This window comes from Dermochelys coriacea, chromosome 4 (assembly GCF_009764565.3).
Source record: "Dermochelys coriacea isolate rDerCor1 chromosome 4, rDerCor1.pri.v4, whole genome shotgun sequence".
In the NCBI taxonomy this organism is placed as follows: Eukaryota; Metazoa; Chordata; order Testudines; family Dermochelyidae; genus Dermochelys; species Dermochelys coriacea.
In genome coordinates, this window is record NC_050071.1 from 19,535,874 (window position 1) to 19,560,793 (window position 24,920).

The window sequence follows — 24,920 nt, forward strand, 5'->3', positions numbered from 1 at the left end:
ACCTGATGGACCTCACAGGATCTAGTCTGAAAAGTGACCTTCTGAAAATGGCATCAAAGGGTTCCACATTTGTTTTGTCTCAAGAACTCCAAATCATGTTTGCTCAATTTAAGTGAAGAGATTTTTCCCTAACAACCAACGATGCAAATCCGCCCTACAACGACATGTGTTCCAGATTCAAATGTGGGTCTAAGTGAGTGTAAAGGCAGCCTAATTTGGAGTAATGTAAATGACCGTCTCCCTCTTCCTTTCAATGAATATGTTATAACAACTTGGATTCATCGATACATATTTTTATAAACTCACATCCACTTACCAATGACTAGCCTTCTACTTCTCAGTTTGGCTCACTGAGCTTAGCTGACTTTTAGACAAGCTAAATTGGTGTAGCTTTCTCAGTGTGGCAAAAAAGCAACTAGAAGAAGGATATAAAAAGATAATAAATTTTAAAAATACCCTCAAACCACTTCCTACATTAACTTACATCTTCCCACTCCTGGACTTGTATGTTACACCAAATTAAGTCCAGGGGAATCTAGTGAGAATGTGTGAAGGAATCTAATATATGGTAACTTAAACATCATCTCTAAATTTACTCTTGAGAGTTGAGCTGGATTTTTTCTGGCTTGTACACCCCCACAAATACTAAATAGTCTGCTGGCAAAATTAAGCTCGGAATTCTCCCTATGCAAACCCATTGTCTTCAGAGGTTCTTTCCAAGACACAGTGATCACTGTTCTTGTTGGTCTCCTATGGCCTACAGTGCCTGCTCCCTTCACCTGCAGCAGTTCACTTTACTGATTCACAAGTTGCAAAGTACCAAAGCTAGTACTTTGAAAATTGTGAGGAAAATTTTTTAATTTCGGTATTTTCATTAAAAAGAAAAGGAGTACTTGTGGCACCTTAAAAAGATAGCTTAGTGTCCTTTTTCTTTTGTAGAGAAGCAAAGTGTGTTTTGTAAATGGCTTGTCTAGTTTTTGTAAAGTCCAGCCACGAGGAAGTTTGTGTGGAAGGTTGGTTCTTTATGAGAGTATCCAGTTTTGAGAGCTCATTCTTAATCTTTCCCTGTTTGCTGTAGAGGATGTTGATCACGTGGTTCCGCAGTTTCTTTGAGAGTGTGTGGCACAAGCTGTCAGCATAGTCTGTATGGTATGTAGATTGTAATGGATTTTTTACCTTCAGTCCTTTCGGTATGATGTCCATCTGTTTGCATTTGGAGAGGAAGATGATGTCTGTCTGTATCTGTGCGAGTTTTTTCATGAAGTTGACAGATTTCCACTCTATACGGCTAAATTCAGTGCCTTGCATAATGACAGGTTTCAGAGTAGCAGCCGTGTTAGTTACTCCTTTTCTTTTTGCGAATACAGACTAACACGGCTGCTACTCTGAAACCTGGTATTTTCATTGACATTTTTCCTGTTTTTCAGCCAGTTTATAGCGGTCAAAAATTCTCAAAGAAAATCAATTTCAATGAAACATTTTTGGCAAAAAAATTCCTGCAGACATTTTTCTGCACTTATCATTCAGCTCTACAAACTACCATGCTGAGGAGTCGTACAGGTGGCTTGGTGCTTCTCTTTCACAACTCTTGTGCATGGCTCTGCAGGTTTGAACTGGCTATTAACAAACCTGTTGATACATTAGCAGAACAGAATCCAGCTCACAATCTCACAGAAGTGTTGCCTCTACAGGGGAAACAGGTGTTCAAACTAATATAAAAAATCTTTGTTACTCTGTTCTGAATACACACAGAGGGAAAAGATCTATTGACGGCTACAGCACAATTTTTTACTGAGTGCTTTACCTGATCATACCAGTTTAAACAACTTTTTCCCAGGGCAAATTCTCAAAATTCACCCTGTCCTTTTTAGTTTTCAAGGTCAGGATTTACTCACTGGTCTCTCTTTCAAAACTTTTAAGAGCTTGTTAAAGAATTATTTTTCTCCATGATGGTCTGAACTACATTTAATATTAGTCTATGTTGCTTACTGACAATGAACTCAGAGAATCCCTGGACACATGGTAACTGGCATTAGGATCAGTAAGGCAAGTGCTTTACTAAACATTCATCACTATTTTTAGTTCCCTTACAACAAACTACTTGTTGTGAAGCCCAGGGAGCTGCTATGTTGTGATGAAGAGGGGTCCACCAACAAAGGCAAGAAGACCAGAGAAAACAGCTTTAAGTAATACTAAAGATTTCCAGTTTGGGAAGGAGAGCTAACCAAGATCAGGTATTTTAATAAAAATTATCTTGCTATAATCCACAGTTAACACAAGAAATTTTTTTCCACCGAATGCATCCGATGAAGTGAGCTATAGCTCACGAAAACTTATGCTCTAATAAATTTGTTAGTCTCTAAGGTGCCACAAGTACTCCTTTTCTTTTTGCGAATATAGACTAACACGGCTGCTACTCTGAAACAAGAAATTAGGCAGTCAGTTTGAGACAGAGCATGAAAATTTTAGCACGTTCTGTACTATCTGATCAGATCCTTAGAGATGTCATTCCATAAATTCCTGCTCTGACCATCAGCTATTAAATCATTTAATCTCCACTCAGTATCCTTCTGTGGGATCCTCACAGGAACTGAGGCAAAATACTAAAGGGCAGTAGTGTGGGAGGGGAAAGGGGGGAAATAGTAGTAGAGAAATCTTGTTAAAGTTAGTGTAATATATTTATTTGGGGTATTTTTTTTTTGCTGTCTGTAAGCCATGCTGTGATCTATTCCTTTTCTGCTAATATTATTAACTTGTGAAAGAAAATAACCCCCCCCCCCTTTGGCTGACAGTCAGGCTGAGGAGGATATTATAAGAACAGAGCGTTTGGGGTGTTGGTTCTGGCAAACACCAGGATAGTTCTTTTTGTGTGTTCGTTTATTGCCCTTAAAAAGGGTTCTTGGGTAAGCTGATTGGCTCTGCTCCATGTTGTGATTCTCATATTCACTGCTCTTCTGACCTGCCAGGGTCTCAGCTGTGATTTACACAGCTCAGTAACCCTTGTTTAGGGTCTCTTTGTCTCCCTGTACTTTGTCTCTGCTCACATTGTGCTGACCTTGTTTGACTCTCATTTTGTTACCTGAGTTCAGTAGCAGCCAGGGCACCACCCGTGCTAAGGAGAGAGGGGTAGTTGCCATTCCTAGGTGATGGAGTCATGGGAGAAACTGCAGAGAACAAACCAGTGTGGAAAAGCGACAGGGCTGGCTGTGCTGTAAGCCATTCACAACTGCAGCAGCTGCTCTGGCTAGCACACTGGAAGTGCCTACATTGTTACTGACTCTTCAGGAAGTGTGTGTTTGTGCAAGGTGAGAGCTCAAAGCTTTAGATTTATTTGATATTTGCTTAACAAGCACATTTCCAGCTGTTGCGGTGGTCATTATTCCATTTAATATCTGGTTCTGTCAACATCTATTTATTAGCTTGTCTCTGTGATAGTCAATATATGTAGATTCTTTTTAAATTGTTTCTGCATTCTTGTCCAGAGGCAAGTCTTGATGATGTATTTAGTTGTGACAATTTTTAAAGTAGTGTCTTTAAGATGAAATAAGATCATTAACAACCTAGGCTCTGCAATAAGTCACTGTGCTCTTGAACGGTGACAGGTTTTAGGTGACATAACTTTTACAGGTTGGTAGCCTAAAAAGGGCTTTAGAGTTCTACACTCTTAGCAGTTTTTCTTAGTATTGTGTAATGTATTGTGAATTCTTTGCAGAGGGGAGAAAGAGCTTGCAGGATTGCATCTGCTTTATTGTATATAAAATAACTTTTCAGCACATTTCCCCCCACATTTTAAAAGTATAAAAATGCAACTTTGTTATTACTCTTTAGAAAACAGAAATGGAGAAGAAGAAATTGTGAACTTCAATTATATGCAGTAATGTAAGATGTTATCTATCAAGCAGTACATAAAAATTACTGCAATAAGGTAGAGAAACTACATAGGTATGTAATTATATTCTCCTCAATCTATTCTCTTGTGTGTAGGTTCTTACACTATATTTATCATTGTAATATCTGAGCTCCTGAGGTCAGGTTTTTCAATTCTAGTTGACTATGCTTTATTTGGCAGTCATGAGTAGAAGCGATAGTTTTAATAATCAATTTCTCAGCTCATTCCTAGTAAGGGTATATATTCTTATGCTTATTTATAGTGTAGGTAACATGTCTTTAGCAAGGTTCATCGGAGAGTAGCAAAGATGACAGGTATAGGGGATATAGGTTGGACATTTGACTGGTCATATATGCTTGATTTTTGAATGGCTATTATTTGACCTGGTTTAAAAAACTGGTCAGATACTAAAATTAACAGGAATATCTCATTCACAGATTGATTCAGATGATTTATCTCCATGGACAGCTCCTGCAGAATGTAAAATTGCTTAACATTCTGATTGGTGAACTTTCATCCCAATGACTGAATGTCTTTATTTTAACAATATAAATTATAAATAATTTATTATATGACCTGAACTAACTAACCTGCTACCCCATAGGCTAGAGGTATGATGGGATTTACATATGTTGAATAATTTAAAAAAAATAGTGATTTCTCCTGAAAAGATAAGGGAAATAGTAGAAGAGTTTAAAACTCTTAAATTATTAAAGGTATATTGAAAATTGATCAGCCTCTTTCTTGCACTTAACTCCATCCCATAGTGCTAGGACTAAGGAGTTGTTTAGTCAAACTAATGTTGAATAAATATAGAACAAATAAAAGGATACGCTGCTCCATGCAGCATGAAATCAACCTGTAGAATTAAACACTGCAGGATAATGAGTCAAGCACTGTGTCTGGATTGTTAACAGCTTTGGCTAATTTTATTACCTTTTATATAGAGTACGATGGGTGAACTCAAATCTCATGCATCAGGCTGCAAGTTGATGACTGACCAGGTCAGAAAGGAATTCTTCTACCTTCAGTCTGATGTTTAGTATTGCACAGCTGGTTACTGTAGTAATTTTAATATTTGGGTGGCTAAAGTTAAGCACATAAATTCATATTCGTGCACCAGACCAAAACAAAAAGAAGAAAGGAAGAACGAACAGTGTGATTTTTTCAGAGACGCTGAGCACCTGCAGCTCCCTTATAGCAATCAATTTATTTCGTGCTCGATAGTCATTTGTATTCACTCAATGGGATGGCTCGCAGAGCAGCGTGCAATGACTTAACAAGGTGTGAAACCTTACGGGTGTCAGAATCTGGCCTTTTGATGCTTTGTGTGACGCTTCACCCAAACTTGAAAATGTTGGCCTAGAGACATTAATGGAGAGTTTTTCACTTTCTTTGAACTATAAGGTATAGATCACTGCCAGAGACAGAGTACAGGACTTACTGGTCCAAAGATCTTGTCTACTATGTGTGTGTAAAGAGAATTATATGCACATGGAATACTCAAGACACTGCTGAAGAGTAGCAAGGCAATGTAAAGTTAATTAAAATGCCACTATCAAATGATTCATCCACCTGTTATCTTGAATGTTTTGTGTTCTTAGTAGTGATCCATGTGTAAAAGGAACAAGGTATATTAACTTCCAAGAACACACTTGTTCATTCCTAATGAAGCTATTTACATCTCTGCTATTGCCTCTGATCAGAAAGTAGAGGGACTACTGTTTTGCAATGACAGGTTATTTTGAAGAGAAGAGCAAGGCATTCTGTTGTCATTTTTTAATTTGGAGATGCTGCAGCATGACCATAGAGACCTCCTTCTTTCCCCTCCCCCACTCCTCTTTTCTCTGCTTGGGAATTTGGCTCATCTTTATATTCTAAAAAATCTGGCATATTGTGGTATCACTGTGCCGAGGACTCTCCGATGTCTTTTTCACTTGGTGATCACTGGTTGATTCCATGGTTATGTATGCCCTGAAGAGAAAAATAGTTCCTCGATACAGGAAAATATTAAGGCTGAATTAAAATGTACAAGTTCTTTGCGGCAAGAACCATCTCCTCCTATGTGTTTGAATGGCACCCTACACAATGGGGACCAAATCTTGTTTAGGTGCTCTGGGTACTGTTGCAATCCAACTAATCATAAACATAGCCCTAAGCCACTTTGGGGGCAAAGAAAGAGGAGGAGGGTACTGGGGGAAAAAACCTTCTACTAGGGTGTGAAGGAGCAATAAAAAATTGAAGCAGAAAATGTTTTCTGGCCCCTTCTGACCCTGGGGCCTGGTTGGCCTGTCTTTTGATTGAATGTGAGGTAGACATGGATTTACCAGTCCAAAATCCTCCAAATGCAAGGCTATTTATGTTCCTAAGATACTTGTATAGCTCTCGTTACTGAAATATCTGAGATTCTTAGTATCTGGAATGGATTTAACCTCACAGTACCTCTGTGAGGTAGGGCAGAGCCATCATTATCTCCACAGAGAATAAGTGACTTGTCCAATATTACTCACAAGCCTTTAGGGTACTAGCCTAGGAATTTAACCTGAGTTCAGGGCTAGTACCCTAACCACTGAATTCCTCTCTGTAGTATGTTTCTAGTTATTGATCCTTCCTAATTTAAAAGTCCCAAACAATGGAGCTTCCTCAACTTTCTTTGGGTGACTGTTTCACATTCTAATATGTCTTGCTGTCAACTCAAACTATGTTTCCCTTTCCTTACACATCCCAATAAGTGACCAGATTTTCAGCTCCTGTTTACTCATCCCAATAAGTGACCAGTGCATTGGAGTGCTGAGCTCTTCTGGAAATCTGGCCATGAGGCTCACAATGGCAGTTTGTGTCTTGAGTACTTTTGAAAATCTGAGCATTATTTAGATGCCTTAACTGTCATTTGAAAACTTGCCCCCCAATTTCAGAGCTGAGTACTTTTGAAAATAAAATTAATTTTAAGGCTCCCAAGAACTCCTGTATGTGCTTGCTCAGGTGGGGGTTAAAGTAGGTGACATGAAGCATGATAAGATTCTGCACAGGGTTTTTTTTTATTGTCAAAGGCACCAAACTAAAGTATGGTACAATGACAATATCTTCATATAGCCAATTTCATGGGGTTTCTTTTTAGAATATATCACTTTTCAAGGTGTACATTACTTAATTCTCTTTGTTTGTATCACTGAGCTTTTGTTCTAATATGGCTATGCAGTATGAACTTAACAGTTAACTTTTTTGATGCTTCTCCAAACTCTCTTCGAGACACTTAGGTATTCAGAATTGGGTTGGAAGCCTCAGTAGAATAGGCTTTCTCTTAAGATATCCAATACAATGCTTCAAGCAAGTGTCCAGATTTGTGAAATTCAGATGGAGAACACTTAATTTTCTTAATATTTGCTAATCTGCAAAAGAGCTGTATTTTTGTTTGGCTTGAGTTTTTGGTGAAGGTCAGGATGGGGGGTGATTTTTTCTTTGTCCAAATGGGTTTATATGGGTCTAGGGATCAGTCCAAGTATTCTCAGCTTCATGAGTTATCTTCCAGTACATATACACAATGACACTTGCTAGCTCATCTAGAAACAGGGTAAAAGTTGATCCCAACTGGAAGCAAAATTGGAAAAGCCTAGATCTGTGGACAGGAAAGATGTATGTCAGTGTGACACAGTTAACACTTCACACAGATCAGTCAGGAAAACCGAGGCGGCCATGAATGATGAATAATGTTCATTAAAACAAAAACCTTGTATTTTAGACATAATACCTGTAATGCTCATTTATCTTTACTGCTTAATATCGCATCCAGAAACTGCAAATAAAAGAAGCTAACAACATCTGACAGTACTTCCAGCTTCCCTATTTACATTCTGCTCTAACTTCTAAAGTTTGCATTTTGTCCCCCATGGAATATTTGCATTGCTAGCAAGATGGAACTTTAATCAGAAAATCTTAACTTTCCAGTAGTAGATGGATTGTAAACAAAAATGTTCTCTCTGAAAGTGCAAAACATACTGAGTAGTGGATTTTGAATGTTGATACTTCTTTAGGGCAGTTGCTGATGCTATCATGTTAGTGATGGAAAGATGCAGTTCATTTTTGCTTTCATTTATTCTACTTCCTACATCCCATGCCACTGTGAGCCCTGCTCTTGTGTAAATGTCAGAATGGTTGCTTGGTAGATGCAGAATACTTCAGTCTTCAGAGGTGAAAACTAATGCTGTATATAATGGGGAGAGCCTGGAAATGTTGGACGAAAAGGAGTAAAATAATTGAGGAGCCTCAGGGTCAAAAGCTGAAACTGACATTTAAAGGTCTATGCCCAGGAGTGTGTCATTAATAGGAGTGACTTTTCTAATGCAATATATATTTTATTTAGCTTTTCAGAAGGAGAAGAGCTGTGATGTATTGAGTGTGACCCGAATCACCAAAAGAACATTAAAAAAAAACCCATTCAAGGAGAGTTAAGAGTGAAATCCACTGCCCTGAAATTTTGACAGGTTTCAGAGTAGCAGCCGTGTTAGTCTGTATTCGCAAAAAGAACAGGAGTACTTGTGGCACGTTAGAGACTAACAAATTTATTTGAGCATAAGCTTTCGTGAGCTACACCGGAATGCATCCGATGAAGTGAGCTGTAGCTCAAGAAAGCTTATGCTCAAATAAATTTGTTAGTTTCTAAGGTGCCACAAGTACTCCTTTTCTTTTTGTCCTGAAATTGGGTCACAGATTGATTTTTTTCTCTCCCTCCTCCCCCACACTTCCTCCTCCTTCAGGTTTATGACATATTACAGCTCCCTGGACTTGGACAGTTCAGAGTTCTGTAACAAAACACACTGCACTCTTGGCTGTTACTGATACTGATTCTGTGCAGTTCAGATCATTGTGCTGGCATTTTTGGGGAAACAAATAAACCCAGTGCTGTATATTTGCACATTTTTCAATTCAGAAAGTTGTGGTAGATGATTGGAATATGATAACTGGACCATTAGTGTGATATTCCAATCATCTACCACAACTTTCTGAGTTGAAAAATGTGCAAATATACAGCACTGGGTTTATTTGTTGAGCCCCTGGGTGCTGCTTTGTGCACTGCCCCCCAAATTACGCTGAAACAGAGGTATGCTGTGTGTAGTGTTAGAATGCAGGAGGCCATTGGTGTGAGAAGGATAGGAATAGACACAATATAAGAACATGCAAAGGGAGCTTTTGAAGAGGGGTGGTGTAAGTGAGATGCTGTGGGATTCTCCTTGGAAAAGTCTAGCTTAAGCAGTCAATGCAATCTTTGGAGTACAGTTCAATTGTTCAGCGCCCCAGTGCAATTAAGTTTAGGCAGCACTGATCTCCTGTATATCATCTTAGTCACCAGGCAAGGTAGAAGAGACAGCAGTGAAGAGTTTCATTTCCATATCCCCTTTGCCATCCACTCCATCACAGTCAAAGGAGCCCCACCATGTAAGTACCAGAGTTCCATGATACCGGTGCACACCATTCTATAGCCATAATTCAGATTTAGTAACAGTAATTAGTAAATAACTAATGTTAATGGATTATGGAATACATGACTAACCAAGGACTGTGAAGAACATGGCAATGTTCTCTGTCAAACCACAATAAGATAAGCAGGTGAGTCCTCCATCATGTATCTTTCAGGTTTTCCAGTGTGCAATTGCCCCGAGAAAGATGTGATGTCCAAGCCACTAATGGTTACCTAGCTATGCTCCTGCTCTGTTGGCTTTTGAAGAGCAGTATGGGGTGAACTGACTGTGGTATATATGAGAATATCCTGGACAAATCTTATTGAATTAAGTATTTTAGGAGTTCATTGTATTAAAAACACAATGTTCATATACTATTGAGGAGACCACAGCCTTTCAGGAACTAAGAACAATGGGTGGAGGAGGGGGGTGGTTGTAACACCTCCAGGAGAGAGGCTAACGGATCCTGTTCAAGCTGGATTCTCCAGGGACCAAGAGACAAAGAGAGGACTTTTTTTTATATAGCCTGAGTTATACCTAACTTATGGCCTTCTTTCTGATCCAGCAAATGGGCAGGGCCTCTGGTCCAAGTGGACCCCAGTTCTTAGGGAAGGAGTTGGAAGGTTTTTGGCCCACTGAGGCCCTTTAAGGATGGGTGTTGTTTCTGAGATGAGGCTTTGATGAACTTGTGACCACAGGAAAAACCCACATGTGGGGTTTGAAGGACTACTCACCAACCAGAGTGCTTGTTGGAGAGAGGGGGTGATCTCTGGTAAACTTATAAGCATGCATATAGATTCTGTTACAGTTTTTAAGATGTTTTCTCTGTAATGCTTTTAACTTAAGAATAAATGTGATTGCTTGTAAAGACCTGTGCGGTAACTTATAACTGTGGCAGTTACACTGTGTACTGTCTCCGAAGAGAAGGCAAAACAGGCCTGCTTAAGAAGTCTTTATTTTGCTGGGGATATGACAGCATAGCCATGGAAATGTGCAACCTGGAAATACGTCACTCAGGAGGGAGAGAGACGAATGTCTCCACCCCAGAGGTGAAGGCTGAGGAGCCTGGAACAACGAGTGGGTGCCCTTGCTGGACCATAGAGGAGGAATACAGGTGCATTTGCCCTGAACTGTGACTCTAACATCTGTGGCAAGGTCACTGTGCATGCTCCAAAGGGTTGCTGAGGAAAGGATGGAAACTTACACGTGCTTCTAGAAGGCTTATGCAGCATCTAGTTAATGTGCCTGCAGCACTCCATGGACCTTCCTCCTCGGAGCAATATTTACACAAGCCCTACCCATTGCTCACTAACTCCAGAGCACAGCTGTAGTACAGTGCACCAGTGCTGTCATAGGGGGTTCATTTGTAGGGGTCAGCTTTGCTTAGGCAGCCACATTGTAGTTCTAACTTCACTTGTTTTAATACTTCTGCCTAACTGCACAGCTGAAGAGATGATCAAACCTCAGGTATAAATGAAACTGAATAAATGGGGGTAGAATTTTGGTAACATTTATAGTTAACGATTCCCTGGCTAGCGCTAAGAATCATTTGACCCAAACTATGACTTGAATCTTGTCGCTAGCCAGGCAGTTTGCTTATATAGAAAACTGGAAAGTAGTTAAGCCACAAGATTAATGGATTCCAAGGCTGGAAGAGACCTTTGTGATCATCTAGTATAACACAGGCCATAAAACTGCCCCAAAATAATTCCTAGAGAGGATCTTTTACAAAAAAAAACATTAAATCTTGATTTAAAAATTGTCACAGATGAAGAATCCACCACAACCCTTGGTAAATTGTTCCAATGATTAATTACTCTCTCTGTCAAAAATTTATGCCTATTTCCAGTCTGAATTTGTTTAGCTTCAGCTTCCAGCCATTGGATCACATTATACCTTTCTCTGATAGACTGATGAGCACACTGTTAAATATTTATTCCCCATGTAGATGCTTAGACTGTAATCAAGTTACCCCTTAACCTGATTTTGTTAAGCCAAATAGATTGAGCTCCTTGAGTCTATCACTGTAAGACAGGTTGTCTAATCCTTTAATCATTCTTGTGGCTCTTCTTTGAACCCTCTCCAATTTATCAATATCCTTTTTTAATTGTTGGCACTAGAACTGGACACAGCATTCCAGCAGTGCTTGCACTAGTGCCAAATATAAAGATAAAATAACCTCTGTATGGCGACCTGAGATTCCCCTGTTTATGCATCCCAGGATTGCATTTGCCGTTTTGGCCACAGCATCACATTGGGAGCTCATGTTCAGGTGATCGTCCACCAGGATCCCCAAGTCTTTTTCAGAGTCACTGCTTCCCAGGATAGAGTTCTCCATCCTATAAATATGGTGTATATTCTTTGTTCTGAGATATAAAAATTTCCATTTAGCCATATTAAAATGCATATTGTTTGCTTGCACCCAGATTAACAAGAGATCCAGATCACTCTGAATCAGTGACCTCCCCTCTTCATTATTTACCATTCCCGCAATTATCGTGTCAACTGCCAACTTTATCGGTGATTATTTTGTTTTCTTCCAGGTCATTGAAAAAAAAATGTTAACTAGCATGGGGTCAAGTACCAACCCTGAGCGATCCCATTGAAAATTTACTCACTTGATGACTATTCCCCATTTACAATTACATTTTGAGACCTATCAGTTAGCCAGTGTATAATCCATTGAATGTGTGCCAAGTTAATTCTACATCATTCTAGTTTTTTTTAATCAGAATGTCATGAGGTACCAAGTCAGCGCCTTACAGATGGGTAGGTATATAGGGCAACACTTTCACCTTTATCAACCAGACTTGTAATTTCATAAAAAAAATTATCAGTTTGATGGGATCTATTTTTCATGTTGATTTGTGATACTTGCATTGCCTTCATTTAATTGTTTATTAATCGAGTCTCGAATCAGTTGTTCCATTATCTTGCCTGGGATCGATGTCAGGCTGACAGGCCTATAATTATCTGCATCATTCCATTTACCCTTTTTAAAAATTGGCACATTAGCTTTCTTCTGGAACTTCTCCATGTTCCAAGCTTTATTGAAAATCAACATTAACAGTTCAGTGAGCTCCTCAGCCAGCTCCTTTAAAAAACTCTTGGACACCACTTGATTTTAAAGTGTCTGACTTTTTAGTAGCTTCTGTTTCACATCCTCCAAACACTAGTGGAATGGAAAGAGTGCTATCACCATATGTATATTAGACTATAATCATCTGGTTTTCCCCCAAATACAGAACAGGAATATTGAACACTTTTCTGCATTATTATTAACTACCATTTTCATCTAGTAATGAACCAATACCATTTTGGGATTCTTTTTGTTTCTAATGTATTTTAAAAACTCTTTCTTAATACCCTTAACTCTGCTGGCTGTAGATTTCTCCTGGTGCCCCTTTGTTTCCCATATCAATTTTCTGCAATTCATAACTTCTGATTCATATTGATCACTATCAATGTCTCCTTTCTTCTGTTTGTTTATTGATTGATTGATTTTGTTGTCACTGCCTTCATTTCCCTTCTAAACCAGCATGGTTTTTCAATCAGCACTGCCTTCTTCCTCAGTTGTAGGATTGTGGCTTTGTGGGTGTTTAGTAAGATGTTCTTAAACAATTCCCAATTACCATTCACATTTTTCTGATGAAATTCTTCCTCCCAGATGATTTGGCTCATCTGGCTCTGCACCAGAACACACACACTGAGTAACAATATGACAAAATCTGCTGATATCATTGCAGCTTGCTTTGGCAGGGTGAGTAGCTCTCACCTTCCCTTCACCCCACTCTCTATATTTGTTTATTTAACTTTCAGTTTGGAAGACACCACTAGATATTTCCTGTGACACCAGAGCTTGGAAGACTTAACAGAAAGATACAATTTCCTTAATGGTTTTAGTGGTTAGGACCCACATCTGGGCAGGGGAAGGGGGTAGAGGCAGAGCTGGTTTCATGCATTCATAAATTTTAAAGCCAGAAAGGACCATTGTGATCATCTACTTTGACTTCCTGCATAATATGGCATAGAACTTTACCCACTAATACTTGTATCAAGACCAATAACTTGTGATTGAATTAGAGCATATCTTTTTGCAGCTCAGCCGTTGGCAGCTCAGCCACAGACTTCCCATGTTACCTTAGCCAAGACACTTAATCCTGTGTTTCAGTTCCCTATCTGAAACATGACGGTAGCTCTTCCTCACCTCACCGGGCTATTGTGAAGAAAAATACCTAGCAGCAATTGTTAGATGCTCTGGGACCATATGAGTACCCACATAACTATATAGAGACTACAGCTCACACTGGTATTTTCTGCTCCAGGGATTCAAACCTGGATCTCTCGTGCCCTTAGTGAGTGTTCTAACCACTGTACTAATTGGGAGGAGGGACCACTGCTGCCATCACCGCCTCCTCCATTTTGTGAATCTAGCCCTTCATTTTCTTTGCTTTTGTTAAAGATGCACAAAACAAAATTATTTGTGTGATGGTTTTACAACTTTTTTGATTGGCCAAAAACACCAACAAATTTCCCTTTTGATTTGACCTGAACTGAACAATTTTTTCTGGAGCTGCCAGTGAACTGAAAAATCAGTTATTCACACGGCTCAGATATTAATGATCTTCAGTGGAAATAAAATCCAGTTGCATGTGGTCTGTAATTCAATGATGTCCTATTCCATAAGAAATTCGTTCACTTAAGGTTAATGATAGTGTATTTTTGCTGCTGCTAGGACTACTCTATGCAAAAACTGCAAGTACTTCAAGATGGACTAGAATTTATTCCATACAGATAAGATTACAAATGCTGGACATATTTTGAAAATGCAGTTTTCTTTTAGGAGAGGACAACCCTGAACAATCATGAGCTACAAAGACAGTTGAATATAGCAAATGAACCTTGGCCCAATTCTCTATCTGTGTAAATCAGTACCATTTTCTTCACCAGATGTAGGATCAGGACACACATCAGCAAGTGCAGTCATGCAACAATAAGGTTGAATGAAGTGGTTTAGATAAAATAAGAATCAGCCTGAACCTAGTCCCAAATTGAGACTTACTCTGGATTTTATTATATTTGATCTTTGAAGTTCACCTACTTCCCAGAAAATGACTCTTCACCTTGAATGATCCATTGAAATATGTGTTAGCTACTTATGCTAACCAATCTGTTCTACCTTGTATTTAGCTGTGACACCCTGAGTATGTTTCTCAGACCAGAAGAAGAGTTCTGTGTAAGCACGAAAGCTTCTCTCTCTTATCAACAGAAATTGGTCCAATAAAATATATTACTTCATCCGTGTTTCAGAGTGGTAGCCATATTAGTCTGTATCAGCAAAAACAAAAAGGAGTCCATGTGGCACCTTAGAGACTAACACATTTATTTTCCAGTCCAGGCATCTGATGAAGTGGGTTTTAGCCCATGAAAGTTTATGCCCAAATACATTTGTTAGTCTCTAAGGTGCCACAAAGACTCCTCGTTGTTTTTACCTCACCCATGTTGTCTCTCTTCCCCCTCGAAGTCAAAGGAAGACTTTGGCATAACATGTTTTTATCCCAGTGTTAATAGGAGGACAGTAGATAGATTAAATCCAGGCTGGGATTATGGTTCTGCTGGGAGAGTGTGCGTCATCTCGTCTGACAACATAGTTTGAGCCTTAGTGTGCAGCTCATGTTTAAAACTTTTAAACAGAGCTACTAAACCCAATTGAATTTAGAGCTGTGTATTACCTTGATTTTTTTCCTCACTGAAGCAAACTAGACTGGAGATATTATAGCAGTGAATTACTGGAGCCTTTAACTCTGGCGCAGCAACATAACATAGAGTTTTGAAGGGACAATCCTCAGTTAAAAATCGCAAATTCCAGCTTTATTGTGTTAATCAAGGAGTTCATTATAGATGTGGATTGGATAGTAGGTAAGAGGTTTAACCCTCTCTCTTGACATGAATACAAATATGCATAAAGAGACTGATGAAATGAGTTTGATCATTTTTCCTCTAGCACCTGGTGGATGTTTTTTCACATCCTATACCGCTGCCTATTATAGAACTCAGCAATCTCTGCTCTGGCAGCACTCAGTGCTGCAATAATAAAGGTATATAGGTGATCGCTTGAGCTGTGTTTGTATAAATACTAATGAAATAAGAGATGACATTAGGGCTGTTGTTAAAGAGCAAACAAATAATGTTAGTAAAATGAGAAGAGACAGGCCAGCCATCTCTGACAGCAATGTGACATTTGGTTTGATAAACGCTGAGAAATCAATTCATTTCTAAAAAGATAAACCCAAGCTTTAAAAATATGGAAAAAGCTATTGAGTATCTCCATAGATATGACATGGCACTAGATATGTTGCAAGGCATGAGCAGTCAATATTTAAGGGATTAATTTTCAGTCTCCTACATTACAGATATTGTTAACAAGGCATTTATTAACTAGGTAGTTGTTTGAATAGCAAATTGGAGACTTGGTTGTTAGCAATAGTTTTCTTGAAGTCCTATAATCATTGTTACTAAATGTGGAATTTAAGGGTGTTATGGTTAACTGAATGTAATTTAAACTGGTATGCTTAAAATTGCTTTTTAACTGTTGTAAGGCTGTGTGTGTGTGTGTGTGTGTGTGTGTGTGTGTGTGTGTGTGTGTGTGTGTGTGAGTGAGAGAGAGAGAGAGAGAGAGAGAGAGAGAGAGAGTATTTTGATGTTTTGTAAATATAAAAATGCAATGTTTCTAATATTTTAAAACATATTTCAGGGACTCATTGGTTCAGGGCCTCGATTATAGGACACCGTTATCCTCTTTCACCTCTGGGTTTGCAGTTCACATCCAGCCCAGGTCAGTAGTGACCACATATTGTTACCATCTGATGATTGATACAACTGGTGTTTCACCATTGATCCACATCACACTCTGGCACTCCATCCAAGGCAGCAGCTTAATTACATGTTAAACTTATAAGGAGTAGCTTATTTCAGAGAGATGAATGTTTGCTGTTTTGAGCTAGGGAGTAGTTTTCTCCTAAATACCAACAATTGTGTAGGTCCCAGGAAGCTTGAAGAAATGACCTAACTACTGATATGTGGATGTGGCAAGACTGATTGGTGGCAGAGCCTTCTTGTCTCTATATAGGGTTCTTAATAACTCTTGTTTTTTGTTGGTTTTCATTTCACATTTGTTATCTGTCTGCACTGTGGCAGACTGATCCCATCATTACTTCTCATCTCTGCACCTTACGATGAACTTGTATAAATTCAGTCTTCAGAAGGAGAGAAAACATTGGAATGACAGAATGGAGCCGGCTTTTCTCAAATCACACATCCAGAGTTCAGATTAGGATGGTTTTCTTATAAAGAAGCCTCTAGATAGGAGAGAGAGAGAGGTTTAATCTCCTCACTAGTTTTAATCTGTTTCATACAACTGAAATCACTTAGCAACAACAATCAAGATCAAGGGGATGTTTCACGCAAGATACAATATAAAATGTCCCCAATTAACTGATATATCTGGAGAATGGGACACTGAGGTGTGACTCTTGAAAAATTTCTACTGTACTCTGCTGGTTTTTCTTTTTTGAAGAGAAGACAATTTACCAGAATTTCAAGGTGTGCATGCGCATCCACAGGACAGATACTTTAAGAAAAATATCTAAGTGCTTTAATATAGAAAGCTAATTTGTAAGGCAAAAGCATGTTTTCTGTTAGGTACTTGCATACTGTGCAGTATTTAATGTACTGAAAGACTAAATCATTATTTTTGCTTCAATGGCCCAAGCATCACAAAACCTGAAGACAGGCAAGTTTCCCCTGTGACATTCAGTACCAGCATAGCTTGTCATTCAAACAATTCTTGTAGGTTGAAGGCAGTCTTCAGATACTATCAACCCTTCTCATCCCTGCTGGCCAGTGGAGTTCTGTTGGTTTCTTTCTTGGGCTTGTCTTCAGGGCCGGCTCTAGGATTTTTGCCACCCCAAGCAAAAAATTTTTTGGCTGCCCCCACTTGTTTTTGTGCCCCTCCAGCTCCGCCCCCTCCCAACCCTTTCCCCAAATCCCCAGCCCCACCTCCTCCCCTGGGCATGCCGCATTTCCCCCACCCATTGCTTCCTGCGGCTCCCCCCGCCGCAGCCCCCTGCCCTAGCTCACCTCCGCTCTGCCTGCTCCCCTGAACATGCCACCGCTTCGCTTCTCTCCCCCCCCCCAAGCAAGGGAGAGGCAGCACATTCAGGGGAGTAGGCGGAACGGAGGAGATCAAGTTGGGGGGGAGTGCAGGAAGTAATGGGGGGTAGAGGAACTGCTCCCCGCCCCAGCTCACCTCCACTCCACCACTGCCGCCTCCCCCGAGCGCGCTGCCGCTCCGCTTCTCCTCCCTCCCTCACCGCATGAAATAGCTGTTTTGCGCACAGCAAGCCTGGGAGGGAGGGGGGAGAAGTGGAGCAGCGGCAGCACGCTCAGGGGAACAGGTGGAGGTGGAGCAGAGGCGAGCAGGGGTGGCGAGGGCACATTTCTAGGGGCAGCATGGCTGGTGCCGGAATGCCATCCCTAGAAGTATGCCGCCCCAATCACCTGTTTGTTTTGCTGGTGCCTAGAGCCAGCCCTGCTTGTCTTACAGCAAGAGGTTTCTGGGTACATGTCTGGCTTGGTTTGGTTAAATGGCTCTCAGCACCCCCTCTATACAAATTGTTCCAATATCCCTTTTAGAAGATATTTTACTGAGAGCCACAAGTTGTCCCATATGAAAATGCCACCCTCATGTGATGCAGTTTAGTTATCTTATGTTAAATGTACTTGCTGGAGCTATCACTGCTAAGTATTATAATAATAATTCATTAATATTCGCTTCAGTGCAAGGTGGTACATAGAATTCTATTTTGACTGAGTCTGCATATAGTGATGTGAAGGTTCCAAAGTGTTTCAATGCATTGGAGTGAGCTAAATGCAATTCTAGTTGTAGTGAACTTAAATGTGGAATCTGGGGGAAATTATTTCACTATCAGAGAGTTTCATTGTACCTCCAGTGTGAAAAGGCATATATATATTTCACTGCGTACCATGAATAATTGTGCTGACACCTCTGCTGGAAGGTAGCCCTGAATTCCAGGGTTCACAATGCTTAGGTTAGTTCAGACCCAAACAAACCAACCACCCTTTTGCTGCCAGTGCTTGGCTGGAGTTCTTTCAGCCAAACAATCTTGTTTGTGGGTGTCGTAGGACAACAGCACTATGGTTTCCATCCCTCCACAAAAAACAAGAGACTAAAGAAGTTCTCCGTTTGGAACTAGTACAAAGTTTGATGGTTTATTTTTCATTTGTCTGATTTACCTGAGAGTTTTTGACCATTCCATATTAGAAGGGTTTTTTTATTCGTTTGTTTTTAAAGCCCTATCCTGACTCTTATTGTAGCCATAGGCAATATTATCAGAATTGTAACAGAAATGAGTTAAATTTGTGTTAGAACTGTGTTACATTTTAACAACAGCCATTACAAATCAGTGGCATAGAATTACGGTATTTATGATAAGCATTCAGTTGATAGCATCATTGGCTTAACTATCATACTTCATTCCAACGTCACTTTGGTGACAATATAAATGAACAAATAAGGGTTTTTTTTGTCTTGTCATCTGTCACACAAGCAAATGATTGAAAGCATTAATATGTGCCAAAAATGTGTATTACTGCTTTCTCCATTGCTGGCGATCTATTTTCCCTGCACCAGTCAATAGCTTTATACTCCCACTGTTTTGTTTTAAATTACAACAAAAATTTGGTTATTGTTCGTGATATAGAATTGCTTATTAGACACTAGAGACCGGAGAAACCTATCAAGTCAGTTAGATCAGTGCAAGATTGTTCCTTTCAGTATATTCATTAGTGCTTTGCTCAGTCCAGTTTATGTTTGGTAGATGATTATATGGCATTTAACTGGCAGGAAGAGAACTTGGTTCTGTTTCTTGCTCTGGCATTTACTCACCATATTGTGTTGAGTAAATCACATAACCTTTCTGCACCAAAGTTTCCCATCTCTGAAAGTGGGCACAATGACATTTATCCACAATTGTAAAGTCCTTGAGAGATAAATGCTAATATTATTATTTGGTTTTACAGTGCTGTTAAGGCAGAACACAGAGGCATTATGCCATACCCACTCAAAGTGGGGGAGGAAAAAGGTTATTTGAAGAAATGATAGAATAGTCCTCTTTATTATTCAGAATGTTTAAAATAATTGATACCAAAAACTAACTGGAGAGGAAACAGCTTTCCTTTGAAGAAGTTTTATTAGTTACTATTTAAGATTTGTTACTGTGGGTCTGATCTTGCTCCAGCTGAATCAGCAGAGATGAATGGGCAGATGGGCTGCCATTAATTTCCAGTGGCACAGCATCAAGTGGCACAGAGATATTGAGATGTTTTTCAGAAGACCTGCTAGCAACATTCTTAAAATCATTATTCAAATTTAAAAATTCCTCCAAAGAGCAAGAAATTTGTCAGGACAAAAATCAAGCTTTTTCTTGAGGAGAGCCTCCAAAAAAAGGCTTTAATTTTAAATGCTAGCGCCAGAGATGAGATACACATGGATGAAAAATTGCAAAACTCCCTAGCTGTGTGTCAAATACATCATAAAAACTGGGCGAGTGGGGGGTTAAAGGTGAGTTTGCTGTGAAAGGTATTTTAGTGCAGGAGAAACAGAGCAGGGATGTTCAGGTTTAAAAAGATGAGCTGCAGTAGATGAATTAGAGGACAAGGTGCTATTTGTAGGAAATATATAGTGGGGAAAATGATTTACTGAAATATGGTGGTACTTGAGGGCATTCTGAATTATAACTTTGGAGACAAAAGCTAGTGATATAATGCAAGAAAAGAGCTGGGATTCACAGTGATGGTCTCTCAGAAGACGAGTTATGAAATCCTGGAAGTTTTATTTGTGACAGCTCATTGTCACAGTTCTATATTTCAGTTGTCAACCTTTCTATCCAAGGAGAAAAATTCAATAGTTTGCTTCTTGGGTCATTGTGGGAAGATCACTAGATAATCACCTGAAAGGAATGGTTGCACTTATATCCTCTACACACAGTGGTGATGCTCAAAGTTGGACACATGATTGCTTCACCTTGTAGGAAACATCAATTGAAAAAGCAAAGCTGAAGATAAAAGTAACCAGAGTTCCTGGGGCTAGGTTGTGACAATGAATTGCAAGTGACTGATGATTAGCAGAGATTTTAATGTTTTTACCTTGTAGGAATTGTGACAGGGTCGGACCAGATGGCTATAGGAGAGTAATAGAAGGCAAATATATTAGCCCCAGACTAAGTAGGCCTCTTTTCCCTGGGTAAGGTAACGGGGAAGGTTCCAGAACAATCAGGAACCTTCTGGAGACAATTAAGACAGGCTGACTAGAACACCTGCAGCCAATCAAGAAGCTGCTAGAATCAATTAAGGCAGGCTAATCAGGGCACCTTGGTTTTAAAAAGGAGCTCACTTCAGTTTGTGGGGTGTGTGTGAGGAGCTGGGAGCAAGAGGCACTAGGAGCTGAGAGTGAGAACGCGGACTGTTGGAGGACTGAGGTTTACAAGCATCATCAGACACTAGGAGGAAGGTCCTATGGTGAGGATAAAGAAGGTGTGGGGAGGAGGCCATGGGGAAATAGCCTAGGGAGTTGTAGCTGTCGCACAGCTGTTTCAGGAGGCACTCTAGACAGCTGCATTCCACAGGGCCCTGGGCTGGAACCCGGAGTAGAGGGCGGGTTCCCCCCAAATCCTCCTAACTCTTGGTCAGACACGGGAGGAGTCGACCTGGACTGTGGGTTCAGAAAAAACGGCCAAGCTGAGGTGTTTGTCTCTGTCTGAGGGATTGGAACAAATAACTATTTCACATTTGGGGACAATGTATACCTTCAAATCAGCGGCACTGGGATGGGTACCCGCATGGCCCCACAGTATGCCAACATTTTTGTGGCTGACTTAGAACAACGCTTTCTCAGCTTTCGTCCCCTAATGCCCCTACTCTACTTGCGCTACATTGATGACATCTTCATCATCTGGACCCATGGAAAAGAAGCCCTTGAGGAATTCAACCATGATTTCAACAATTTCCATCCCCCCATCAACCTCAGCCTGGACCAGTCCACACAAGAGATCCAGTTCCTGGACACTACGGTGCTAATACACGATGGTCACATAAACACCACCCTATATCGGAAACCTACTGACCGCTATTCCTACCTACATGCCTCTAGCTTTCATCCAGATCATACCACTCGATCCATTGTCTACGGCCAAGCTCTATGATATAACCGCATTCGCTCCAACCCCTCAGACAGAGACAAACACCTACAAGATCTCTATCATGCATTCTTACAACTACAATACCCACCTGCTGAAGTGAAGAAACAGATTGACAGAGCCAGAAGAGTACCCAGAAGTCACCTACTACAGGACAGGCCCAACAACGAAAATAACAGAACGCCACTAGCCATCACCTTCAGCCCCCAACTAAAACCTCTCCAACGCATCATCAAGGATCTACAACCTATCCTGAAGGACGACCCATCACTCTCACAGATCTTGGGAGACAGGCCAGTCCTTGCTTACAGACAGCCCCCCCAATCTGAAGCAAATACTCACCAGCAACCACACAGCACACAACAGAACCACTAACCCAGGAACCTAACCTTGCAATAAAGCCCGTTGCCAACTCTGTCCACATATCTATTCAGGGAACACTATCATAGGGCCTAATCACATCAGCCACACTATCAGAGGCTCGTTCACCTGCGCATCTACCAATGTGATATATGCCATCATATGCCAGCAATGCCCCCTGCCATGTACATTGGTCAAACTGGACAGTCTCTATGTAAAAGAATAAATGGACACAAATCAGACGTCAAGAATTATAACATTCAAAAACCAGTCGGAGAACACTTAAATCTCTCCGGTCACTCGATTACAGACCTGAGAGTGGCTATCCTTCATCAAAAAAACTTCAAAAACAGACTCCAATGAGAGACTGCTGAATTGGAATTAATTTGCAAACTGGATACAATTAACTTAGGCTTGAATAGAGACTGGGAATGGATGAGTCATTACACAAAGTAAAATTATTTCCCCATGTTATTTCTCCCCCCCCACTGTTCCTCAGATGTTCTTGTTAACTGCTGGAAATGGCCTACCTTGCTTGTCAGCATGAAAGGTTTTCCTCCTTTCCCCCCCCCCTCGCTGCTGGTGATGGCTCATCTTAAGTGATCACTCTCCTTACAGTGTGTATGATAAAACCCATTGTTTCATGTTCTCTGTGTGTGTATATAAATCTCCCCACTGTATTTTCCACCAAATGCATCCGATGAAGTGTAGCTCACGAAAGCTTATGCTCTAATAAATTTGTTAGTCTTTAAGGCACCACAAGTACTCCTTTTCTTAGTAGCAGAGCAGTTTTTGAATTAATAGTGCCAGACTACTCCGTCCTTCGAGATATCCAGATCAGAGGCTTCAATCTAAACTAATCTCTTTGAAAGGCGGCATCCTGGACCCATGCTATCTTGTATGCCACAGGGTCGAATTCAGCTAGATACATTTCTTAATGTCAGGGCTGGTCTCAACTTCATACTTAAAATCACCTTCATTTTTGCATAATATTTTGTAATGTGATTGTCCTTTTCTGCTTGCTGGTTTTGCTAGCAGTGAGATTTTTTTTTCACAATTCCAACCTTAGCTAATGGAAATGGTTCAAAAATACCTTATTAATGGCTCTGAGACTGAGCATATGGCAGTGAACCCACCACTGCTACTCCTGAATTAGTATAACACCAGTCTCAAACTGTGTTTTCCCCTTTCATCTAACCAGAGCACCCTACCAATATTGCATAAAGCATGTGTTCACAACTTACTTTTCTTAATGGATAGTTGGAAGCGAAGATACTACAAAAAAAATGTCTGTTCTGTAACATGGTGTCACAATATGGAAACATTTAAGAACCTCTTGTATAAAGGTAGATGGTCTTTTACTGGGTTTTCTCTAAGATCAGGCTCTTTTGTTCCACTCCACTGGATTCTGAAGGGAGGATCTCACACACTAGTTGTTGTTCATTTGAAAGTACACATACTCCTGTATGTGTACTCCAGCAGAAATGCTAACCTGATGGACAATCCTCACCTTTCCACACTTAGCTATAAAAGCTCTGAGTTGTATGCTGCAACATGTACCGGAGCTTGATGTCTGCCTCCCCTGAACACTGAAGGGATTAACCTTTTGCAAAGTAAATTCCACAAAGTGAAATCTGCTAACCAGTGAAAACTTTCCATTACTACTTCCCTGTCAATTAGGAGATGGTTGTGTATGTGTTTGCCCCAGAGCTGCATCCCTGCTTGTTTTTGTGCAAATAAAAATGGCTGGTCTTTTTAAAATAAGAATAGTATTTTAATAAGGTTCTTTGAGACCCACTCCGCTTTTCACTTGAAATTATAAATTTTCCCAAGGCAAGGGGTTATTTTTGGAAACCTAGAGTAACAAAATGAACTCTTTGTTTTAAAGGATTTGAGAGCAGTCTGGTGGTCGTGATAGTATTTCTGAGTGTTGAATTAATATTGACTGACATTGCTTAATGTGCCCAAAGTGAAATAAGTGTATTATGTGGTCTGATTTTATGTTGAAAGACAGGAATTATCAGATAGAATTCAGACTAGACTGTTGTTACTATTCACCCTCTCAATAGCTTTAAAATCCCCTCCTTTTTTTCCTTCGAGAGAGATTTATGAAAAATCTCATATTGTGAAACTCTGCTTTAAGGAGGTAAAACTTAGCCTTAAGCTCCCCTATGAAGAACTGTGGAGAAATATTTTAAGGTGAAAGACTGGAATATGAGAAAGTGTAAATTGGAAAAATGTTGTACAACTATGCTTTGCTTAAAACTCTACAGCAGCACATCTGCGCCACTGTACCGTTTCAGTGTAAACACCACCTACTCTGATGGGATGGATTCTCCCACTGGGACAGGTAACTCACCTCTCTGAGAGATGGTAGGCAAGTCAAAGGAAGAATTCTTCTGTAGACTAGCGCTGTCTATGTGGGGACTTAAGTCAGTTGCACAAGGCCACTCAGGGGTGTGATTTTTCACATCTCTGACTGATGTAGTTCAACAGACCTAATATTCTAGTGTAGACGGGGCCTAAAACTGAATTTTTGTAAGGTTACAGTCTTAAATATTGTAAAAGAGAAAGGTGGAATATAATGTTGCTAAAAATGCTGCCATAATCTATGGTAGATTGTTGTGACTGCTGGTACTTTACACAGTGTTTTAAATGGTTGCATCAGCATGTTTCCCAGGGCTAGGAATTAGATGAAATTAGATATTTTTAAATCAAAGCAAGAAGAGACATTGTTAGATATATGCCAAATGGTAAGTGAATGAAGATCAAATTCTTTTCTGCTTCGTGTCCAATGCACGTCCGAGGGGAAGAATTTTGCACTATTCTAGATACTTTAGTAGAGGTGGGTGAGAATGACAGATTTATCTTTAATGTAAATTTCAATGAAATTCCTAAGTCATAAAGTAGATTGTTCCTAAAGCTGTTGAATCTAACAGC

The 24,920-nt window shown here is 40.0% G+C and overlaps 1 protein-coding gene across 8 annotated transcripts in view; it reads left to right on the forward strand.

Moving 5' to 3' along the window:
• Positions 1-24,920, forward strand: part of ARHGAP24 (Rho GTPase activating protein 24) — a 353,302-nt gene that overhangs the window by 223,748 nt on the left and 104,634 nt on the right. Inside the window, exon 1 of one of the 8 annotated variants that reach the window (XM_043512435.1) lies at positions 2,115-2,234. The exons of 6 other annotated variants lie outside the window; for them this stretch is intronic. The gene's annotated coding sequence lies outside the window, so the exon portion shown is untranslated. Of the gene's footprint in view, positions 1-2,114; positions 2,235-3,139; positions 3,306-24,920 lie in introns of those variants that run through there. One more of the 8 variants, XM_038400199.2, reaches the window with a different exon arrangement.